Source organism: Abramis brama (assembly GCF_963993115.1).
Source record: "Abramis brama genome assembly, chromosome: 20".
Classification (NCBI taxonomy): Eukaryota; Metazoa; Chordata; class Actinopteri; order Cypriniformes; family Leuciscidae; genus Abramis; species Abramis brama.
Genome location: NC_139982.1, coordinates 34482343 through 34504229, shown reverse-complemented (window position 1 = coordinate 34504229; position 21887 = coordinate 34482343). Strand labels below are relative to the sequence as shown.

General features: G+C 34.0%; 1 protein-coding gene across 2 annotated transcripts in view; it reads right to left on the bottom strand.

Annotated features, from left to right (window-relative positions):
* LOC311071107 (ubiquitin carboxyl-terminal hydrolase 50-like) overlaps positions 1–21594 on the bottom strand; it is a 50819-nt gene extending 29225 nt beyond the window's left edge. Inside the window, exon 1 of one of the 2 annotated variants that reach the window (XM_084095340.1) lies at positions 21486–21594. The gene's annotated coding sequence lies outside the window, so the exon portion shown is untranslated. The remainder of the gene's footprint in view (positions 1–21485) is intronic. The other variant, XM_084095339.1, reaches the window with a different exon arrangement.
* Between the last annotated feature and the right edge of the window lie 293 nt (positions 21595–21887).

Sequence of the window (21887 nt, the reverse complement as noted above, 5' to 3'; positions counted from 1 at the left end):
GATAGATAGATGGATAGATAGATAGATAGATAGATAGATAGATAGATAGATAGATAGATAGATAGATAGATAGATAGATAGATAGAGTTTATTTGGTCATAGAATAGTAGTTTAATTGACTCTAATGCTTCAGAGAGTTTAAATTTGAGTTTTTGGTTTGTGCACTAATGGGCCACCGTAGTCTTGGCTCAATTTTAGCAGTCTGCAATGAAAGTCAATGGGGTTTTTATGATTTTTAATATTAATTTTTAAGAAAACTGAAAGTCAAATCAGTCTGAAAAGATATAGCACACCAAGTCAGAATAGTTTGAAGGTCTGACCTGAGTTTGGAGTTTGTAGAGTTAAAGCTCTAGGAGGAGTTAGAGTTGATAAATTTTGGGTCAGAAAAAGAATAATAACTAGAAAAAAAAGTTTGTTGAGACAAACTTTAAGTTGGCTTGAGAAAGCCGGAACAGAGAGTTTGAAGAAGTTAAAAGTAGTTAGAAGTTTTAAGTAGTTTGAAGTTTAAAGTAGTTTAAATTTTGATTGATAAATTAGTTAGAAAGAAAGATTAGTTACAAAGAAAGAAAGAAAAAAGATGAGTTAGAAAGAAAAAGATAGGAAGATTAGTTAGAAAGAAAGAAATATTAGAAAGAAAGATGAGTTAGAAAGAAAAAAGATTAGTTAGAAAGAAAGATTAGTTAGAAATAAAGATAGATTAGTTAGTAAGAAAGAAAGATAAGTTAAAAAGAAAGATTAGTTAGAAAGATAGATCAGAAATAAAGATTAGTTAGAAAGCAAAAAAGCAAGAAAGAAAGAAAGAAAGAAAGAAAGAAAGAAAGAAAGAAAAAGAAAATATTAGAAAGAAAGAAAAAGAAAGAAAGAAAGAAAGAAAGAAAGAAAGAAAGAAAGAAAGAAAGAAAGAAAGGTGAATTAGTTATTTAGAAAGAAAGATGGATTAGTTAGAAAGAAAGATAGGTTAGTTAAAAAGAAAGAAATAGATTAGTTAGAATGAAAGAAAGAAAAATTGATTAGTTAGAAAGAAAGAAAGAAAGATTAGTTAGAAAAAAGAAAGAAAGAAAGAAAGAAAGAAAGAAAGAAAGAAAGAAAGAAAGAAAGAAAGAAAGAAAGATGGATTAGTTAGAAAAAGATAGATTAGCTAGAATGAAAGAAAGAATGAACGGTGGATTAGTTGGTTAGAAAGAAAGAAAGAAAGATGGATTAGTAAGAAAGAAAGATGGATTAGTTGGAAAGAAAGAAAGAAAGAAAGAAAGAAAGAAAGAAAGAAAGAAAGAAAGAAAGAAAGAAAGAAAGAAAGAAAGATGGATTAGTTAGAAAAAGATAGATTAGCTAGAATGAAAGAAAGAATGAACGGTGGATTAGTTGGTTAGAAAGAAAGAAAGAAAGATGGATTAGTAAGAAAGAAAGATGGATTAGTTGGAAAGAAAAAGAAAGAAAGAAAGAAAGAAAGAAAGAAAGAAAGAAAGAAAGAAAGAAAGAAAGAAAGAAAGAAAGAAAGATTAGTTAGAAAAAGGAAAGAAAGAAAGAAAGAAAGAAAGAAAGAAAGAAAGAAAGAAAGAAAGAAAGAAGGAAAGAAAGAAAGAATGAACAGTGGATTAGTTGGTTGGTTAGAAAGAAAGAAAGGTGGATTAGTAAGAAAGAAAGAAAGATAGATTAGTTAGAAAGAAATAAAGATGGATTGGTTAAAAAGAAAGATAGATTAGTTAGAATGAAAGAAAGAAAAAATAATTAGTTAGATAGAAAGAAAGAAAGAAAGAAAGAAAGAAAGAAAGAAAGAAAGAAAGAAAGAAAAAGAAAGATTAGTTAGAAAAAAGAAAGAAAGAAAGAAAGAAAGAAAGAAAGAAAGAAAGAAAGAAAGAGAAAGAAAGAAAGATTAGTTAGAAAAAAGAAAGAAAGAAAGAAAGAAAGAAAGAAAGAAAGAAAGAAAGAAAGAAAGAAAGAAAAAGAATGAACGAACAGTGGGATTAGTTGGTTAGAAAGAAAGAAAGATAGATAAGTTAGTTAGAAAGATAGATAGATTAGTAAGAAAGAAAGAAAGAAAGATAGATAAGTTAGTTAGGAAGATATATATATTAGTTAGAAAGAAAGAAAGATAGATAAGTTAGTTAGAAAGATAGATAGATTAGTTAGAAAGAAAGAAAGATAGATAAGTTAGTTAGAAAGATAGATAGATTAGTTAGAAAGAAAGAAAGATAGATAGGTTAGTTAGAAAGATAAATTAGTAAGAAAGAAAGAAAGAAAGATAGATACTTAGAAAGTTAGATAGATCAGTTAGAAAGAAAGATAGATAAGTTGGTTTGAAAGATAGATAGATAGATTATTAAGAAAGAAAGATGGATAAGTTAGTTAGAAAGATAGATAGATTACTTAAAAAGAAAGAAAGATAGATAAGTTAGTTAGAAAGATAGATTAGTTAAAAAGAAAGAAAGAAATATAGATAAGTTAGTTTGGAAGATAGATAGATTAGTTAGAAAGAAAGATAGATAAGTTAGTTAGAAAGATAGATAGATTAGTAAGAAAGAAAGATAGATAAGTTAGGAAGATAGATAGATGAGTTAGAAAGAAAGAAAGATAGATAAGTTAGTTAGAAAGATAGATAGATTAGTTAGAAAGAAAGAAAGAAAGAAAGAAAGAAAGAAAGAAAGAAAGATAGATAAGTTAGTTAGAAAGATAGATAGAATAGTTAGAAAGAAAGAAAGATAGATAGGTTAGTTAGAAAGATAGATTAGTAAGAAAGAAAGAAAGAAAAGTTAGTTAGAAAGATAGATAGATTAGTTAAAAAGAAAGATAGATAGTTAGTTAGAAAGATAGATAGATCAGTTAGAAAGAAAGATAGATAAGTTAGTAAGAAAGAAAGATAGATAAATTAGTTAGAAAGATAGATAGATAGATAGATAGATAGATAGATAGATAGATAGATAGATAGATAGATAGATAGATAGATAGATAGATAGATAGATTAGTTAAAAAGAAAGAAAGAAAGATAGATAAGTTAGTTAGAAAGATAGATAGATCAGTTAGAAAGAAAGATAGATAAGTTAGTTAGAAAGATAGATAGATTAGAAAGAAAGAAAGATAGATAGATTAGTTAAAAACAAAGAAATAAATAAATAAAGAAAGATGGATAGATAAGTTGTTAGAAAGATAGATAGATTAGTTAAAAAGAAAGATAGATAAGTTAGTTAGTTAGTTAGAAAGATAGATAGATTAGTTAAAAAGAAAGAAAGAAAGATAGATAAGTTAGAAATATATATAGATTAGCAAGAAAGATAGATTAGTCAGAAAGAAAGAAAGATAGATAAGTTAGATAGATAGATAGATAGATAGATAGATAGATAGATAGATAGATAGATAGATAGATAGATAGATAGATAGATAGATAGATAGATAGACAGATAGATAAGGTTTGAAGATAGATAGATAGATAGATAGATAGATAGATAGATAGATAGATAGATAGATAGATAGATAGATAGATAGATAGATAGATAGATAGATAAAGTTTGAAGATAGATAGATAAAGTTTGAAGATAGATAGATAGATAGATAGATAGATAGATAGATAGATAGATAGATAGATAGATAGATAGATAGATAGATAGATAGATAGATAGGTTGATTTATTAGTCCATAGAATGGTAGTTTAATTGAGCCTAATGCTTCAGGGAGTTTAGATTTAAGTTTTTGGCTTGTACACTAATGGGCCACCGTAGTCTTGGCTCAATTTGAGCACTCTATGGGATTTTTATGGTTTTTAATATTAATTTTTAAGAAAACTGAAAGTCAAATCAGTCAGAAAAGATATAGCACACCAAGTCAGAACAGTCTGAAAGTCTGACCCGAGTTTGGAGTTTGTAGAGTTAAAGCTCTAGGAGGAGTTAGAGTTGATAAATTTTGGGTCAGAAGAATAAGAAGAACTAGAAAAAAAGTTTGTGAGACAAACTTTAAGTTGGCTTGAGAAAGCCAGACCAGAGAGTTTGAAGAAGTTTAAAGTAGTTTGATGTTTAAAGTAGGTTAAAGTTTGGTAGATAGATTAGTTCGAAAGAAAGAAAGAATAGTTCGAAAAAAAGAAACAGATTAGTTAGAATGAAAAAGAATAGATAGATAGATAGATAGATAGATAGATAGATAGATAGATAGATAGATAGATAGATAGATAGATAGATAGATAGATAGATAGATAGATAGAAAAGTTTTGAAGAAAGAAAGAAAGAAAGAAAGATTAGTTAGAAAGAAAGAAAGAAAGAAAGAAAGAAAGAAAGAAAGAAAGAAAGAAAGAAAGAAAGATTGATTAGTTAGAAAGAAAGAAAGATAGATTAGTCAGTTAGAAAGATAGATTAGTTAGTTAAAAAGATAGATATATTAGTTAGAAAGAAAGAGATAAGTTAGTTAGAAAGATAGATTGATTAGTTAAAAAGAAAGAAAGATAAGTTAGTTAGAAAGATAGATAGATTAGTAAGAAATAAAGAAAGATAGATAAGTTAGTTTTTTAGTTAGAAAAAAAGATAGATTAGTAAGAAAGAAAGAAAGATAAGTTAGTTAGAAAGATAGATGGATTAGTTAGAAAGAAAAAAATATAGATAAGTTAGACAGATAGATAGATTAGTAAGAAAGAAAGAGATAAGTTAGTTAGAAAGATAGATCGATTAGTTAAAAAGAAAGAAAGATAAGTTAGTTAGAAAGATAGATAGATTAGTAAGAAAGAAAGATAAGTTAGTTTTTTAGTTAGAAAGAAAGATAGATTGGTAAGAAAGAAAGAAATATAAGTTAGTTAGAAAGATAGATTAGTAAGAAAGAAAGAAAGAAAGAAAGATAGATAAGTTAGTTAGAAAGAAAGATAGATAAGTTAGTTAGAAAGAAAGAAAGAAAGATAAGTTAGTTAGAAAGAGATAGATTAGTTAAAAAGAAAGAAAGATAAGTTAGTTAGAAAGATAGATAGATAAGTTAGTTTTTTAGTTAGAAAGAAAGATAGATTAGTAAGAAACAAAGAAAGAAAAGTTAAAAAGATATATAGATTAGATAGATAGATAGATAGATAGATCTATAGTTCACACACACACACACACACACACTCAGAGTTTATGAGTTTAGAGTTTATAAGTGTATAAATTGATGAGTTTATAAGTGTAAGACTTTTTGAGTTTAGAGTTTATAAGTTTTAAATGAGTTTAGAGTTTATAAGTTTAAATGAGTTTAGAGTTTATAAGTTTAAATGAGTTTAAGAGTTCAGAGTTTATTAATTTATGAGTTTAAGAGTTCATAAGTCTATGAATTCATGAGTTTATAAGTTAATTAGTTTATAAGTGTATGAGTTTAGAGTTCATTAGTTTAAATGAGTCTCATTGGCTCATATAGTATATAGAATGGCAGTTTGGTTTAGTCTTCAAGGTATTTTGATTTGAATTTTCGTCAGTTGGTCAGTTTGAATCTGGATTTGAATTTTTTAGAACTCCCCAATGTAAGTCAATGGGAGTTTTTCCGAGTTTTGATCGTCATTTTTAGGAAAACCGTAAGTCCGATCAGTCTGAAAAGATATAGCACACTTGGTCAGATCAGTTTGAGTGTCTGAGCCGAGTTTGGAGTATGTAGAGTTAAAGCTCTAGGAGGAGTTTAATATAGAAATTTTAGTCTCAGAATAATAATAATAATAATAATAAGTTTAAATAGGATTTCAGTAAGTTGGCTCTCTCAAGCCAACTTAACTAGATGCGAAAGTTCGTCGAGACAAACTTTAAGTTGGCTTGAGAAAGTTTGTACCAGAAAGTTTGAAGAAGTTTAAAGTAGTTTGAAGATTAAAGTAGTTCAAAGTTTAATTTAGTTTAAAGTTTAAATTAGTTGAAAGTTTAAAATAGTTTGAAGTTTAATTTAGTTTAAAGTTTAAAGTAGTTTAAAGTTTAAATTAGTTTAAAGTACACACACACACACACACACTCAGAGTTTATGAGTTTAGAGTTTATAAGTGTATAAATTGATGAGTTTATAAGTGTAAGAGTTTTTGAGTTTAGAGTTTATAAGTTTTAAATGAGTTTAGAGTTTATAAGTTTAAATGAGTTTAGAGTTTATAAGTTTAAATGAGTTTAAGAGTTCAAAGTTTATTAATTTATGAGTTTAAGAGTTCATAAGTCTATGAATTCATGAGTTTATAAGTTAATTAGTTTATAAGTGTATGAGTTTAGAGTTCATTAGTTTAAATGAGTCTCAATGGCTCATATAGTATATAGAACGGCAGTTTGGTTTAGTCTTCAAGGTGTTTAGATTTAAATTTTCGACATACACACACACAAGCACGCACGCACAGACTCTCACTCTCTCTCTCACACACACACACTCACTAACTCACTCACACACACACAGGCAAGCTCATTAACTCATACACACACACACACGCACATAGACACACACTCTCTTTCTCTCTCACACACACACACACACACACACACACACACACACACACTCAGAGTTTATATGAGTTTAGAGTTTATAAGTGTACAAGTTTTTGAGTTAAGAGTTTATAAGTTTAAATGAGTGTGTACGCGTTTTTGTTTACACACACACACACACACACACACACACACATATATAGACACACACGCTATCTCTCACACACACACACACACACACACACACACACACACACACACACACACACACACACACGTTTTGAGTTTAGAGTTCATTAGTTTAAATGAGTCTCAATGTCTCATATAGTATATAGAACGGCAGTTTGATTTAGTCTTCTATGACGAGTGGATAATGCCTTTTCTAAGTCTACCCTGAAGAAGGCGAAGGAGCAGTCTACCCTTCCGTCGCCGTCAGTCCGTGTCTATTTTTGAATGGGATTGATAGAGACGTCAAACGACAGACCGGCGACGACGTCATGGCGACGTCACAGTAGTAACGTATACTTACGGCGACGTGGCGACGGCGTACGTGAGAAATGTATAAAAAATCGTAACGTCTGAACCAGACACGTCGCCTAATAAGACGCCTGATACACACGTCGTCCCTCAGTACGTCGCCTAATAAGACGCCTGATACACACGTCGTCCCTCAGTACGTCGCCTAATAAGACGCCTGATACACACGTCGTCCCAGGTCGCCTAATAAGACGCCTAAAAAAACACGTCGTCCCTCTGTACGTCGCCTAATAAGAGGCATGATAAACACGGCTTCCCCAATGTATTTCACCTTTAAACATTTCAGAGTTTTCCTTAGTAGATGTACTTGTTATAGGCTATTGCTTTTAGCCTACAGTAAACTTATTTCTCAAAAAGGGCCACTGGTGCTTAATAACTAAGTTTAGCCTATTCAATGTTTGATAAGCTATAGGCCTACAGTCAAAAGTTTATGAACGGTAAGATATTTTAGACAGTAATATTAAATATTGAAATAGGCTATTTATACAACTTAAAATAACTGTTTTCTATTTGAATATATTTTAAAATGTCATTTATTCCTGCAATCAAAGCTGAGTTTTCAGCATCATTACTCCAGTCTTTAATGTCACATGATCCTTCAGGAATCATTGTAATATGATGATTTTATGCTCAAGAAACATTTATGATTATTATCAATGTTAAAAACAATTGTGTACAATTTTGTTTTTACGATTATTTGATTAATAGAAAGTTCAAAACAACAGCAACTATCTGAAATTTGCCAGCACAGAAATAAATTGCATTTTAAAATATATTAAAATAGAAAGGTTTAAATTGTATACATTTTAAAATGTGAAACAGTTTAAATTAAATAAATATTTCACAATATTATTGTTTTTGTCAAATAAATGAAGCAGAAGAGACTTAAAAAAATCTTACCGTTCAAAAACCGATGTAGCCTAACTATATTGCTGTTACGTTAGTGTGTAAAAGATTTTTAACATGTTTCAATTTCATTAAGTCCTTATTTCAACATTTCGACATAAGTAGCTCGTTATTTCGACATAATACGTTGTTATTTCGATATAATATCTGTTATTTAGACATAATAATGGGACATTCTATCTGCATTAAGCCACATTAAGCATTCTTATAATGGTTTTCTATGGGAGGAAAATTCTTAACGTGTAATTAAACATCACATTTTTTGAACATATAATATAGCCTACTTTATTATGATTTTATATCATAATGATTTATAAATGCAGGCACAATTATCCGTGAACTTGATGAATGTTGCAGATGTTTTATGCGCAAATAAATGCCTTAGTTTGAACTGTGCAAAATTCAGAATTAATTGAATATGCAGCAATTTGTACAAATAGAGAGTCTTTAGACATGTTGTTAAATTAAATAAGCGCATTTGGTTTCATATTTGTTACAATATTATAATGTTATTTTTTCCCCAATCTATGTTGATAATGAAAAGTGAACAGCATGAGTAAGATTGGATGCGCAATATATCGGGAGACATGATTTTGACCACTTCATAAGTTTTGTTTTTAGGAAACCTTTCTTTAAAGTGAATTTCGTTTTGTATAAATTGCACCTTAATTTTAAGCAATTTTTCATTAACCAGTTGCCTGGATTTAATAGGCTAAATAAGAAGCAAATAGCAGACAATATAATCATGACATGGAGGCGCCCGCGCGGTCACTTGCATTGCACGTGAACTGGAGCGCATCTCATAACTTAACCAAAACTCAGCGTTTGTATAAAATTGTATTAATTATAAATTGTGAAACAGTTTAAATTGTAAAAAATATTTCAAAATATCACAGTTTTTCTGTATTTTGAATCAAATAAATGAAGCCTTGGTGAGCAGAAGAGACTTATTTTAATCTTATAAAAACCGGTAGTGTAAATATATTGGCTGTTACATTAGTGTGTAAAAAAATTAACATATATTGAACATCGAAGGCATTCTTTTTTACTATCCCTTAGAGCCCATGCACATTTTTTGCCTTGTTTTCTAGTGATCTCGCCTTTATTCTTTTTAAGTCATTCAACATTTTCTTCAGCATTTAATGACGTGGAGAACAAGGTATTCTGAAAAAATATGCTTAGTTTCTTATGTTTTATCAATTTATTGTCAAAATATAGTTGTTGGTTTTTTTTGTTACAAAAAAAGGAAAAACATGGTAACTTATGACCAAAAAGAAGGGCAATTATAATAGATGTGAATTTCTGATGCTCAAGATGGGTTGTCATCTCTGGTCCTCAAGGTCCACTTTCCTGCAGAGTTTAGCTCCAACCCTGATCAGTTCAGAACCCCTGGTTTAGAATTTGCTTTTCTCCTCCTGAGCATTAGAAATTCAAACATCTATTATAATTGAATTTTTGGTATTATAACCCCTGCTCAAACCATTAGAAAATATGAAGGCTGTTATGTAAAATTTCTCTGAAATGAGCCATTGTGTTTATCTGAGGAAATCCCAAAAATCATATTTTTGAGTGACGTGTAAAAGTCTTCCATAAGTCTTGTATTTTTTATTTTCCAAAGAAGAACGAAAAAGAAATACAGTTGTGGGCAGGGCAGCGGGAAGAGGTTTTAGGTTGGGTTTTTTTTTTTTTTCGGGGGGTCACCACTTTTGAATAAGAAACAATATCAAGACTATAAAACTCGTCAAAAAACGCGCACACACTCAAACCACCTGACTGCACATCACATTTTTGACTTTATTGATTCTGCTTTTATTCGTAATGCAATGGACCGGTCAACGGGACATAAATTAATCCTTAAAGGATGGGACTTTATGGGACATTTGCACAAAAAGAATAAATAACTTACCGTAGCCTATTTTATAAGTCGCTCCGGAGACGCATATCAGTCAAAAAATGCGCCACGAAGAAGAAAAAAAAAACATATTTAGCCTAAGTCGCACTGGAATAAGTTGCATTTTTTTTTTACATTTATTTCACACAAAAAAAAAAAAAAAAAAGTTACAGACAGTTCTCTGCTACGGACGTGAGCGCTCTAAAGCGGCACTAAAATAATGTTTTAAAACTTTCACAGAGACCTAAAACTGAAAGCACAAAGCCTCTCTTTACATTTAATTTCGTTTTGTATTAATTGTATCTTAATTTTAATCAATGTTTCATCAACAAATTTTCTGGATTTAATAAGAAGTAGCTAAATACAGGCTATTAGAAAATAGATAATCAGGACACGGAGGCGCTGGCGAACCTGAGCTCGTCTCATAAATGAACCGAAACTCAGCATAGGCCTATAAGGTAGCCTATTGCCTCACAGACCTAAGACATATAGATAGCTTGATTGTCTACTTTTAAGCAGGACAATTCAAAACGAAAGAAAACAGACGGCGCTGCTTATGTAATTCGTATGAAATGTGCATTTCTCTCTGGCGCTGCGAAGAGACTGGGTTGGTCTAGCCGACACTGACATAAAAAAAAGAACTGTTTTATTAGTAAACAATTAAAATGTATCCTGATATATTTAACATATTTGCCTGTTCCTTACAAAACACTGACAGTGGGGTTTTTGACTGGGTTTTTTTTTTTTTTTTTTAGCAGCATGCGGACAAATTTTTTCGACACACACAATATTACATAACACTCTGCGCAAATGTTTTAAAAAGATAATTTAACATATAAATAACCATTTTTAAATAGCCCACTTAAAGTGTTTATTACAAATAAATGACTATAATGCTAAAAATTAATACATTTTAATGAACAAACATATGCGTTGCATTTACAATTGCCACTTCCCGCGGCCCTGGTTGTGGGACAACATAGATCCTTATACATTTAACCCATTGGTACTATTCTGTTCAACAGTTGTTTTTGTGGCAAAAATGGACATTCCTTGTATTATTTTATTCTATGTTTTGGTACTTTTCGGTGCATTTCGGAATATGGACGAAACTTGTGCTGTTGAACTTATTTAGCAACTTAAAAACACGCTAACAACACCAAAAAAAATGAACCAATATATTTCTAAGAATGCAAATAGATGTTTGAGGTTTCAAAATGAAACTGTTGGCTATAGCAAAACATTACAGATTAAGTGCAATCAAACACTAGATAAACAATGGTTTGCTCTTGATGTCAAGTGTAACAATCGTCAGGCCTCTTGCGCCCTCTTTTGGCATTTGTTATAGTAATATACATAAGTTCATTGTTTATATATTTCTTCATGTATTTTAATAGTGTTGTTAAATAAAACAATAAAATTAATTACTTTTAATACTTTATTTGAACCAATTATATCGCCTCATTTGTAATGTATTTAAGTCATACTAAAGGCTATTGTTCACTTCAGATCTATCTTTCTGACCAAAAAATATATAAATAAAATAGTCGACACTGACAGCCCTAGTTTTGAACATTTGAACATGAACCTACATTGTTTTACATTTTGTGACTAAAAGACTATTTACCTGTCTTATATTTTTTCATTGTTAATTTCTTGAAAATAATAGGCTATTAAAATACTTTCTTGTCACCTTATCCTGTAAACAATATCGTGAATAGTTTCATATTGTGTATTCGCCCATTATGGTCAACTGTGTTAATTAAAATGATTACCACCTTCAAAAGTAAAAACTCAGAATGACACATTCCAGAATATTATGTTTATAGATAATGAATTTATCTGTTCAACTTTAAAGTTGTTGTTAATAGCCTGATTGTGCAAAAAGTTGTGACTTTGATGGTGTATAATTTGCATAGTCCTCATATCCAGTAGAAAGTGAGTGAATTATTAAAAAAAATAATAATAATATGCCCGTAAACCATTCAGAGATGACATTAATGAGATACACAACTTTGTATACAATACAAAATTTGTATCAAAGATGTTTTCAATGTCATCAGAACACAAGAAAAGAATGACTGATTAGAAAGATAACAAAGGAAAGATAAGAAAAGCTAGGGGGAAAATAGATATTAATTTATTGTGATATGACGTTGGAGTCACACGTTGGTGTCACGCGTCTGTGATGAGACGTGCTTTGGTGCGACGTTGGAGTCACACGTTGGTGTCACGCGTCTGTGATGCGGCGTACCCCTTCGGTCACGTAAAAGTACACGACTGTCGACTTCGGTAAGTTATCCGTGGCATTATCCACTCGCCATAGTCTTCAAGGTGTTTAGATTTAAATTTTCGACATACACACACACACAAGCACGCACACACAGACTCTCACTCTCTCTCACACACACACACTATTTCTCTCACACACACACACTCACTAACTCACTCACACACACACATAGACAAGCTCATTAACTCATACACACACACACACACACACACACACACACACACACACACGCACATAGACACACACTCTCTCTCACACACACACACACACACACACTCAGTTTATATGATTTTAGAGTTTATAAGTGTACAAGTTTTTGAGTTAAGAGTTTATAAGTTTAAATGTGTGTACGAGATTGAGTTTACACACACACACACACACACACACACACACACACATAGACACACACGCTCTCTCTCTCTTACACACACACACACACACACACACACACACACACACACACACACACACACACGTTTTGAGTTTAGAGTTCATTAGTTTAAATGAGTCTCAATGGCTCATATAATATATAGAACGGCAGTTTGGTTTAGTCTTCAAGGTGTTTAGATTTAAATTTTCGACATACACACACACACACAAGCACGCACGCACAGACTCTCACTCTCTCTCACACACACACACACTATCTCTCTCACACACACACTCACTAACTCACTCACACACACACAGACAAGCTCATTAACATACACACACACACACACACACACACACACACACACACACACACACACACACACACACACTCACGCACATAGACACACACTCTCTCTCACACACACACACACTCAGAGTTTATATGAGTTTAGAGTTTATAAGTGTACAAGTTTTTAAGTTAAGAGTTTATAAGTTTAAATAAGTGTGTACGAGTTTTTGAGTTTACACACACACACACACACACACACACACACACACTCACACATAGACACACACGCTCTCTCTCTCTCTCACACACACACACACGTTGTGAGTTTAGAGTTCATTAGTTTAAATGAGTCTCAATGGCTCATATAGTATATAGAACGGCAGTTTGGATTAGTCTTCAAGGTGTTTAGATTTAAATTTTCTACATACACACACACACAAGCACGCATGCACAGACTCTCACTCTCTCTCACACACACACACTATCTCTCTCACACACACACACACTCACTAACTCACTCACACACACACACACAGACAAGCTCGTTAACTCACACACACACACACACACACACACACTCTCTCTCTCACACACACAGACACATTCACGCACATACACACACATGCACACACTCACACACACACACTAACTCGCTCTCACACATACACAGACACGCTCACACACAGACACACACACACACTCTCTCTCTCACACACACACATAGACACACACACACTCTCACACACACACACACACACACACACACACACACACACACACACACACACTCACTCACGCACATACTCTCACTCACACACAGACACACACACTCTCACTAACTCACACACACACACACCCTCACTAACTCACACACACACACACACACACACACACACAGACATGCTCACTGTCTCACACACACACACACACACTAACTTGCTCTCACACATACACAGACATGCTCACACACATAGACACACACACTCTCTCTCACACACACACACACACCCTCGCTAACTCTCTCTCACACACACACACACACACTCACGCACATACACTCACTCACGGACATACACTCACACACGCACACACACACACACACACACACACACACACTCTCTCTCTCACACACATACACGCGCACACACACACACTCACACACACACACTAACTCGCTCTCACACAGACACACACACACTCTCTCTCTCTCACACACACACACACACATAGACACACACACTCTCTCACAAACACACACACACACACATAGACACACACACTCTCACACACACACACACACACACACACACACTAACTAACTCACACACACTCTCTCTCACACACACACACACACACTAACTAACTCACACACACACACACACACACACACACACACACACACACACACACACACACACACACTCACTCACGCACATATACTCACTCAGACACACACACCCTCACTAACTCACACACACACACCCTCACTAACACACTCACACACACATGCTCACTGTCTCACACACACACAGTTTGTGAGTTTTTGAGTTTTGAGTTTATAAGTTTAAATGAGTTTAAGTTTAAATGAGTTTAGAGTGTGTGTATGTGTGTGTGTGTGTGTGTGTGTGTGTGTGTGTTCACACACACACACACACACACACACACACACACTCAGAGTTTATGAGTTAAGAGTTTATAAGTGTATGAATTGATGAGTTTATAGTGTAAGAGTTTTTGAGTTTAGAGTTTATAAGTTTTAAATGAGTTTAGAGTTTATAAGTTTTAATGAGTTTAGAGTTTATAAGTTTAATTGAGTTTAAGAGTTCAGAAGTCTATGAATTCAAGAGTTTATAAGTTAATTAGTTTATAAGTGTATGAGTTTAGAGTTCATTAGTTTAAATGAGTCTCATTGGCTCATATAGTATATAGAACGGCAGTTTGGTTTAGTCTTCAAGGTATTTTGATTTGAATTTTCGTCGGTTGGTGAGTTTGAATCTAAATTTGAATTTTTTAGAACTCCCCAATGCAAGTCAATGGGAGTTTTTGAATGAGTTTTTTCGAGTTTTGATCGTCATTTTTAGGAAAACCGTAAGTCGGATCAGTCTGAAAAGATATAGCACACCGAGTCAGATCAGTTTGAGTGTCTGTGCCGAGTTTGGAGTATGTGGAGTTAAAGCTCTAGGAGGAGTTTGAGTTGTAAATTTTTACGCTCAGAAGAATAATAATAATAATAATAACTAGAATGTACATTTCCTGAAGAAAATGTGAAGTGGTGCTTGCAGTGGCAAAATTCGCCACTGGGCAGATGCTAACACAATTACCATGTTGTGATACCATGATATACATGACAGCATGACACTTTAACAGTATTTACCACGATTTACCATGATTCTAAGATGATTTACTACGATTTACCACATTCCAGCATGATTTACTATGATTAACATGTTGTTAGAATGATGCTAGCATGATTAGCATGTTGTTAACATGATTAGCATGTTGGTTGGATGATGCTAGCATAATTAGCATTTTGCTAGCATGTTTTTAGCTAGATGCTAACATGATTAGCATGTTACTAGCATTATGCTAGCTTGATTAGCATGTTTCTAGCATAATGCTAGCATGATTAGCATGTCTCTAGCATGATGCTAGCTTGATCAGCATGTTGCTAGCATAATGCTAACATGATTAGCATGTTGCTAGCATGATTAGCATGTTGGTTGGATGATGCTAGCATTATTAGCATGTTGCTAGCATGCTTTTAACAAGATGCTAGCATGATTAGCGTTTTGTTAACATGTTTTTAGCTAGATGCTAACATGATTAGCATGTTACTAGCATTATGCTAGCTTGATTAGCATGTTGCTAGCATAATGCTAGCATGATTAACATGTCTCTAGCATGATGCTAGCTTGATCAGCATGTTGCTAGCATAATGCTAACATGATTAGCATGTTGCTAGCATGATGCTAGCTTGATTAGCATGATGCTAGCTTTATTAACATTTTGCTAGCATGATGCTAGCATGATTAGCATGTTGCTAGCATGATGCTAGCTTGATTAGCATGTTGCTAGCATGATGCTAGCTTGATTAGCATGTTGCTAGCATGATGCTAGCTTGATTAGCATGTTGCTAGCATGATGCTAGCATGATTAGCATGTTGCTAGCATGATTAGCATGTTGCCAGCATGTTTTTAGCAAGATGCTGTTGCCAGGTGGTTGCTAGGGTGTTCTGGGTGGTTGCTATGGTGTTGCTAGGCAGTTGCTAAGGTGTTCTGGGTGGTTGCTAGGCAGTTGCTAGGGTATTCTTGGTGGTTGCTAGGGCGTTGCTAGGTGGTTGCTAGGGTGTTCTGGGTGGTTGCTATGGTGTTGCTAGGCAGTTGCTATGGTATTCTGGGTGGATGCTAGGGCGTTGCTAGAGTGTTCTGGGTGGTTGCTAGGCAGTTGCTAGGTGTTCTGGGTGGTTGCTAGACAGTTGCTAGGGTGTTCTGGGTGGTTGCGAGTGCCTTGTGTACGAATATGGCCGAATAGGCACAAGCATGGAGCAATTTCGCAAGGCCACGAGTGTAATATTGCTTTAATTTTTTAAAAAAAAGCAGTTGCTAGGGTGTTCTGGGTGGTTGCGAGTGCCTTCAGTACGGCACTCGGCCTGCGGCCTCGTGCCTATGGCCGAATAGGGTGTTCTGGGTGGTTCAGTACGGCACTCGGCCTGCGGCCTCGTGCCTATGGCCGAATAGGCACAAGCATGGAGCAATATCGCAAGGCCACGAGTGTAATATTGCGTTAAAAAATACAAAAAAATACAAAAAACATTTTTTTTTGGTTTAGGGTGGTTGCTAGGGAGCTCTTAGTGGTTGCTAGGGTGCTGAAACTGGTTGCTAGGGTGTGGCTATGAAGATTTAAGGAAATTACTTATTGGCTGCTTGATAATATAAATCCTCTGAGGGAGAGAGAGAGGGAGAGACGCAGGGGTGTCAGGCCCTTTGGAGTGGTGTGTGTGTGAAAACGTCGGTTGGGATTCAAATATTTTTAGAATGCCCAATGTAAAGTCAATGGGGACTTTTTTGGCCGCTTTTTCGTCCGCTGTGCGAACATCGTACACCCGATCGCTTAGAAAAGTCATAGCACACCTCTCCTCAATGAGCCGGTCGATTTGACACCTCACTCAGGGGTCTGAGACAAACGGTGCGGGGCGAGTTTCGCGCCAAACTTTTGTCCAGAATAAGAATAATAATAAAAAAAAGAATAATAAGTATGAGCAATAACAATAGTGATGCTTTCAAAAAAGCACCACTAATAATAAGTTTAAATAGGATTTCAATATGTTGGCTCTCTCAAGCCAACTTAATAATAATAAGTTTAAATAGGATTTCAGTAAGTTGGCTCTCTCAAGCCAACTTAATAAGTTTAAATAGGATTTCAGTAAGTTGGCTTTCCCAAGCCAACTTAATAATAATAAGTTTAAATAGGATTTCAGTAAGTTGGCTTTCTCAAGCCAACTTAATAAGTTTAAATAGGATTTCAGTAAGTTGGCTTTCTCAAGCCAACTTAACAAGTAGGCCTACTCGCTGTCTCGCTGCCATAGCTATAAAGTTTGTGTAAACTCATATTTCTTTATGTAGACTCCTAAGCCTTTTCTGTCAAATGGTTCGCCAGCTGATGTGCCTTAGGATAGTAATTAAAAAAGCTAACAACCATTAGTGTATGGAAACTTTATTAATGAAAACACTTCCATACACTGGGTGTGCTATAACTTAAGTATTTTATGTGTAAAATTTTAAAGTAAAGTAAAAATGTAATTTTAATACTAAATCAGATTTTATATTAAATGTTCATATAAAATTTTCTATGTGTAATTAAACTGCGATGTAAAAAAGCTTTTTGCGTAGTGGTGGCCACTAGCGGTATGAACCGTCAGCAGCGATAAGGTATAGCTAAGAGCGCTCCAGACCAACCTTACGAACGTATGACTTACAGAAGGTATACTTCACTAAGAAGGTTTCGGAAACCACGTATTAACGATAAGGTACTTCTTAAGGTACAACTTAAGAACGACGTAGCGTTAAGGTAGTTTCGGAGAACGCACCCCTGTTTATCAATATTGTGTGTGTGTCGAAATAATTTGTCCGCTGCTGCTCAAAAAAAAAAAAAAAAAAAAAAAAAACGGTCAAAAACCCCACTGTCAGTGTTTTGTAAGGAACAGGCAAATATGTTCAATATAGCAGGAGACATTTTAATTGTTTACTAATAAAACAGTTATTTTTTATGTCAGTGTCGGCTAGACAGATGAAGTTGACGACTCGCGATCTTCGCAGCGCTACCACATCTTTAAATCACTAGTAGGCTATTATTTAAGTTAACATAAAATACATAGACCTACACCACAAAAACTAGTTTAGGATAAATTCGTTAAAACTGGGCGATTCCAGTGAATGGACGTGACATTTGCAGTCAAAACTTAAAATAAAAATTTATTTGAAACACCTGAAAGGAGTCAAGACATTAGAAAAATATCAGTCTACACATGCGTTTTATATTTAATATGAGGGAAATACACATGTGACGTGACACAAAAAAATCTTGAACTTTTAGGTGGCAAAATATTTTTTAGTAATTCTTTAAATTACACTGTGCAAACCAAAATATATATACTCACCGGTTGAATAAAGATCGGCCTCCACAGAAAATTAAATTTTATATTATTTTTATTTTATTTTTCGTGTTTGCATTTATGTGAAAAAAAAAAAAAAAAAATGTTACGGACGTGACAGTTCTCCATTACGCACGGACATGACTGCTCTGAAGCGACTTTAAAAATTGCACAGAGACCTCAAACAGAAAGCACAAAGCATTTCTTTATAGTGAATTTCGTTTTTTTTATTAATTTTATCTTAATTTTAATCAATGTTTCATCTGGATTTAATAAATAAGAAGTAAATATAGTAGAAAATAGATAATCATGACACGGAGACGCGGGCGAGTGAACTGGACTCTTGTCTCATAAATGAACCGAAACTCAGCGTAAGGTATGCTACTTGCCTCATAGACCTGAGAAATATATAGAAAGCTTGAAATGTCTACTTTTAAACATGCAGAACAATTCAAAACGAAGGAAAACAGACTGCTTTCTCCTTATGAAATGTGCATTTCTCTCTGGCGCGTTCTGAGACGATCGCGACGCATCGTCAACTTCATCTTTGCAGTCGACACAGAAAACACTTGTTTATTAAAAACAATTAAAATGTCTAGCTATATTTGACATATTAATAATCATTACTTTTGCCTGTTCTTTGTGACAGCTTTTAGATGCTTTATTCGCAACGCCACCCACATGTTGAACGCGTCACACTGCATCAGCACTGAAAACATGATTTTTTTTTTTTTCAAATCTAAAATAAAAAATCGTGATACGAACCGAATCATAGGTTTGGTCTATCGTTACAGCCAGATGAGAAAGCAAGAGTTTATGGTTTAAAAAACAAACAAACAATGGCTATCTGAACATCTTTGCCAAGCCAAACTAGTACAGAATTAGGCTAATCAATAAATTATCGGGGAGGGTCGTACCTTTTTTCACAATCATTTTGGAGGGTCATAGAAAAAATTATTGCTGGCGAAGGGAGGGTCATGTCTTTTTTGACAACAGATCTCAAAACTCCTCCAGTGGCCCCTTAAATAAATAACGAACAGTCCCTATAAAATGTATAAGAAGCTATACAAATAAAGCAAACAATTCAGTCAAACATAGTACAAAGTCAGCGCTCTAGTCTAACCATACAACGGTAAAGTTAAATAGATTATGTATAGCTTTATTTGTATAGCTTCTTATACCTTTTACTTATACTTTTATAATGGCTAATATTGATAAAAACTGAAATTTAACAAAAAGAGACTGGGTTGAGTTTTGTCATTTTAAATTGTAATAATTGTATGTAAAAATTTTAAAAACTGTAATGTTGTTTACTGCAAAATCTGTTGTTTAGTACAAATGCACAAATTGCCTGGACCATATTAAAATGTTGAATGTTTTTATATTATATTTAAAACGAAAAGAGGCAGGTTTGTGTTTTATATATATATATATATTTATAAATAGGCAATGTGCAGTGAATATAATCAATTCGCGTTGCCTGAACCATATTTGTGTGGCTATCATGTTTAAGATTTCTTTAAATGAAAACGAAAAGAGTTAGTATGGTGTTTTATCACATATTTCGTTGTCTAAAATATACACAGAGATAGCCGGAGTAGCAGAGGAGCTGAGTGACGCGCGCTGCGTCAGAAGGTGGGCGGGGTTAGGATTTCCCAAGATTTTCCATGATGAAAGTGACCAATCATAAGAGGGTCAGTGCCCTCCTTGGTTTCCGCCCCCAAATTGTGAAAAGTCATGTAGACTCGAGCGAGCAGAAATCAGCTGAGCGAGCAGAAATCCACTGCGCGAGCAAAACAGCAGTCCGCGAGCAGAAGCCCGCGAGCAGGATTCCACTGTACAAGCAGAGTTAACCTATGAGAGTATGCCAGGCGCTCGCTCGCAGCTACTTGTACACCTCTCGGTTGTTGAATTTGTGCGCGAGTACTTTTATCATGCCAAGGTTCATTTTTGCGCGTGTGAAATAACACAATGTGCTCGTGAGCATGTCTTACACGCTCATGACTTTTGACTAAAAAATAACGCCATACACCTCTACTGTGAGCACTTAAAGACCTCACATTCTTACACACACACACACACACACACACACACACACACAAATCTGCATATCTGGTTTCCTAATCTAGTTGTCTAATAAGCCTGGAATTGTGTCCTACAACGATTGTTGGCTTTTTGATGAATGCGTTGTTCTACTGTAAGTTGCTTTGGATATAAGCATCTTCTAAATGCATAAATTTAATTGTAGTATACTGAGCCTATTAATACTGGAATTATTTGAATATTCATAATACAGCAGTCTGAATGTGCATCTGCTCTTCAACAGTAACTGCAGAGCCCCTAAATATAATGATACATTTCACATCAAATCCTGTTTAAAAGTATTTACGTCACAATCAATAATTACTTGGAAAGAATTCCTTAAGCTTTATAAGTTCATCAGTACAGAATCTGACAGCTCCTATAACGATGCACTTAGGCCTATGTTCAATTTAAGTCTAGAATTTGGCACAGAAATTCTACCTAGATGATTCTTTGTGAGACTAGTACATAATGTGTACAAATGCATGACCATACACAATGTGAGAATATTTTAAGATATAATATATAATGTAAAAAGTAGCAGGAGTTCAAAACAAAACCTCAGCCAGAGGTAAAACATTAGTGTCAAGGCAACATATATGACATTGGCCATTCAATAATAAAAAAACAACAACTATAAATTGCCTGACAGTATTTAAGTCAAATTGCAGTCCATAGAATATAACATTAGGCCTATATTGTCTAAATTCGACTTAATAAAGACCGATCAACAAGCATATAGATGTGCCACAAAAAAAAAACAATGTTAGTTAAGAATGATGTGATCTGCAACGCTAGCGTGATTAAAACCTAGCTATAACAGTTAACAGGTAAAAACGAATACATGCGAGGAAGTTTTATCGGTTGTTCAGTTTTTTTAAACATGTTGACGGTAATACAGCACAATTCGAATGCAAATTCTAATTAGGCTATAACCTACCCCTGCATGGATGATAATGGATACAACACAACTCCGTACCGGAACAGAGGACAGATGCATAAACAATATTTTTCTATTTTCTGATTAAAAATAATAATAATAAAAAATAAATAAAAATAATCATAATCATAATAAACTTACAATTAGAAATATCGAACGTGCACCATTTACCTCTGACAATTAAGGACGATCCTCGCGGTGGTCATGCAACAATATGATACAAAGATTTCTGTGATATTGTGTCAGTGTCACAATAGTTTCGCTTTCCCAGACCCTTAACTGAAAGTTGAACTGACTGTGGGCGGTAGCACGTGATGTTTGATGCTTGAACTGGTTGGAAACTGTCTGCGGGTGCGGAGAGTTGACGCTGAAAACACACTAAAGGCCGGCGACACACTGGCTGCGTGGTGTGTCTGTATTTATTTCGGCACATAGCCTGCGTGACACGCGTGGCTCGAGCCGCTCGGAAAAGAAGGCCGGCTCGGTGGTCGGGGCTGAGCTAGAGATGGTTCAGCAAGTGGCAGGGGCCAGAACATTGAATAA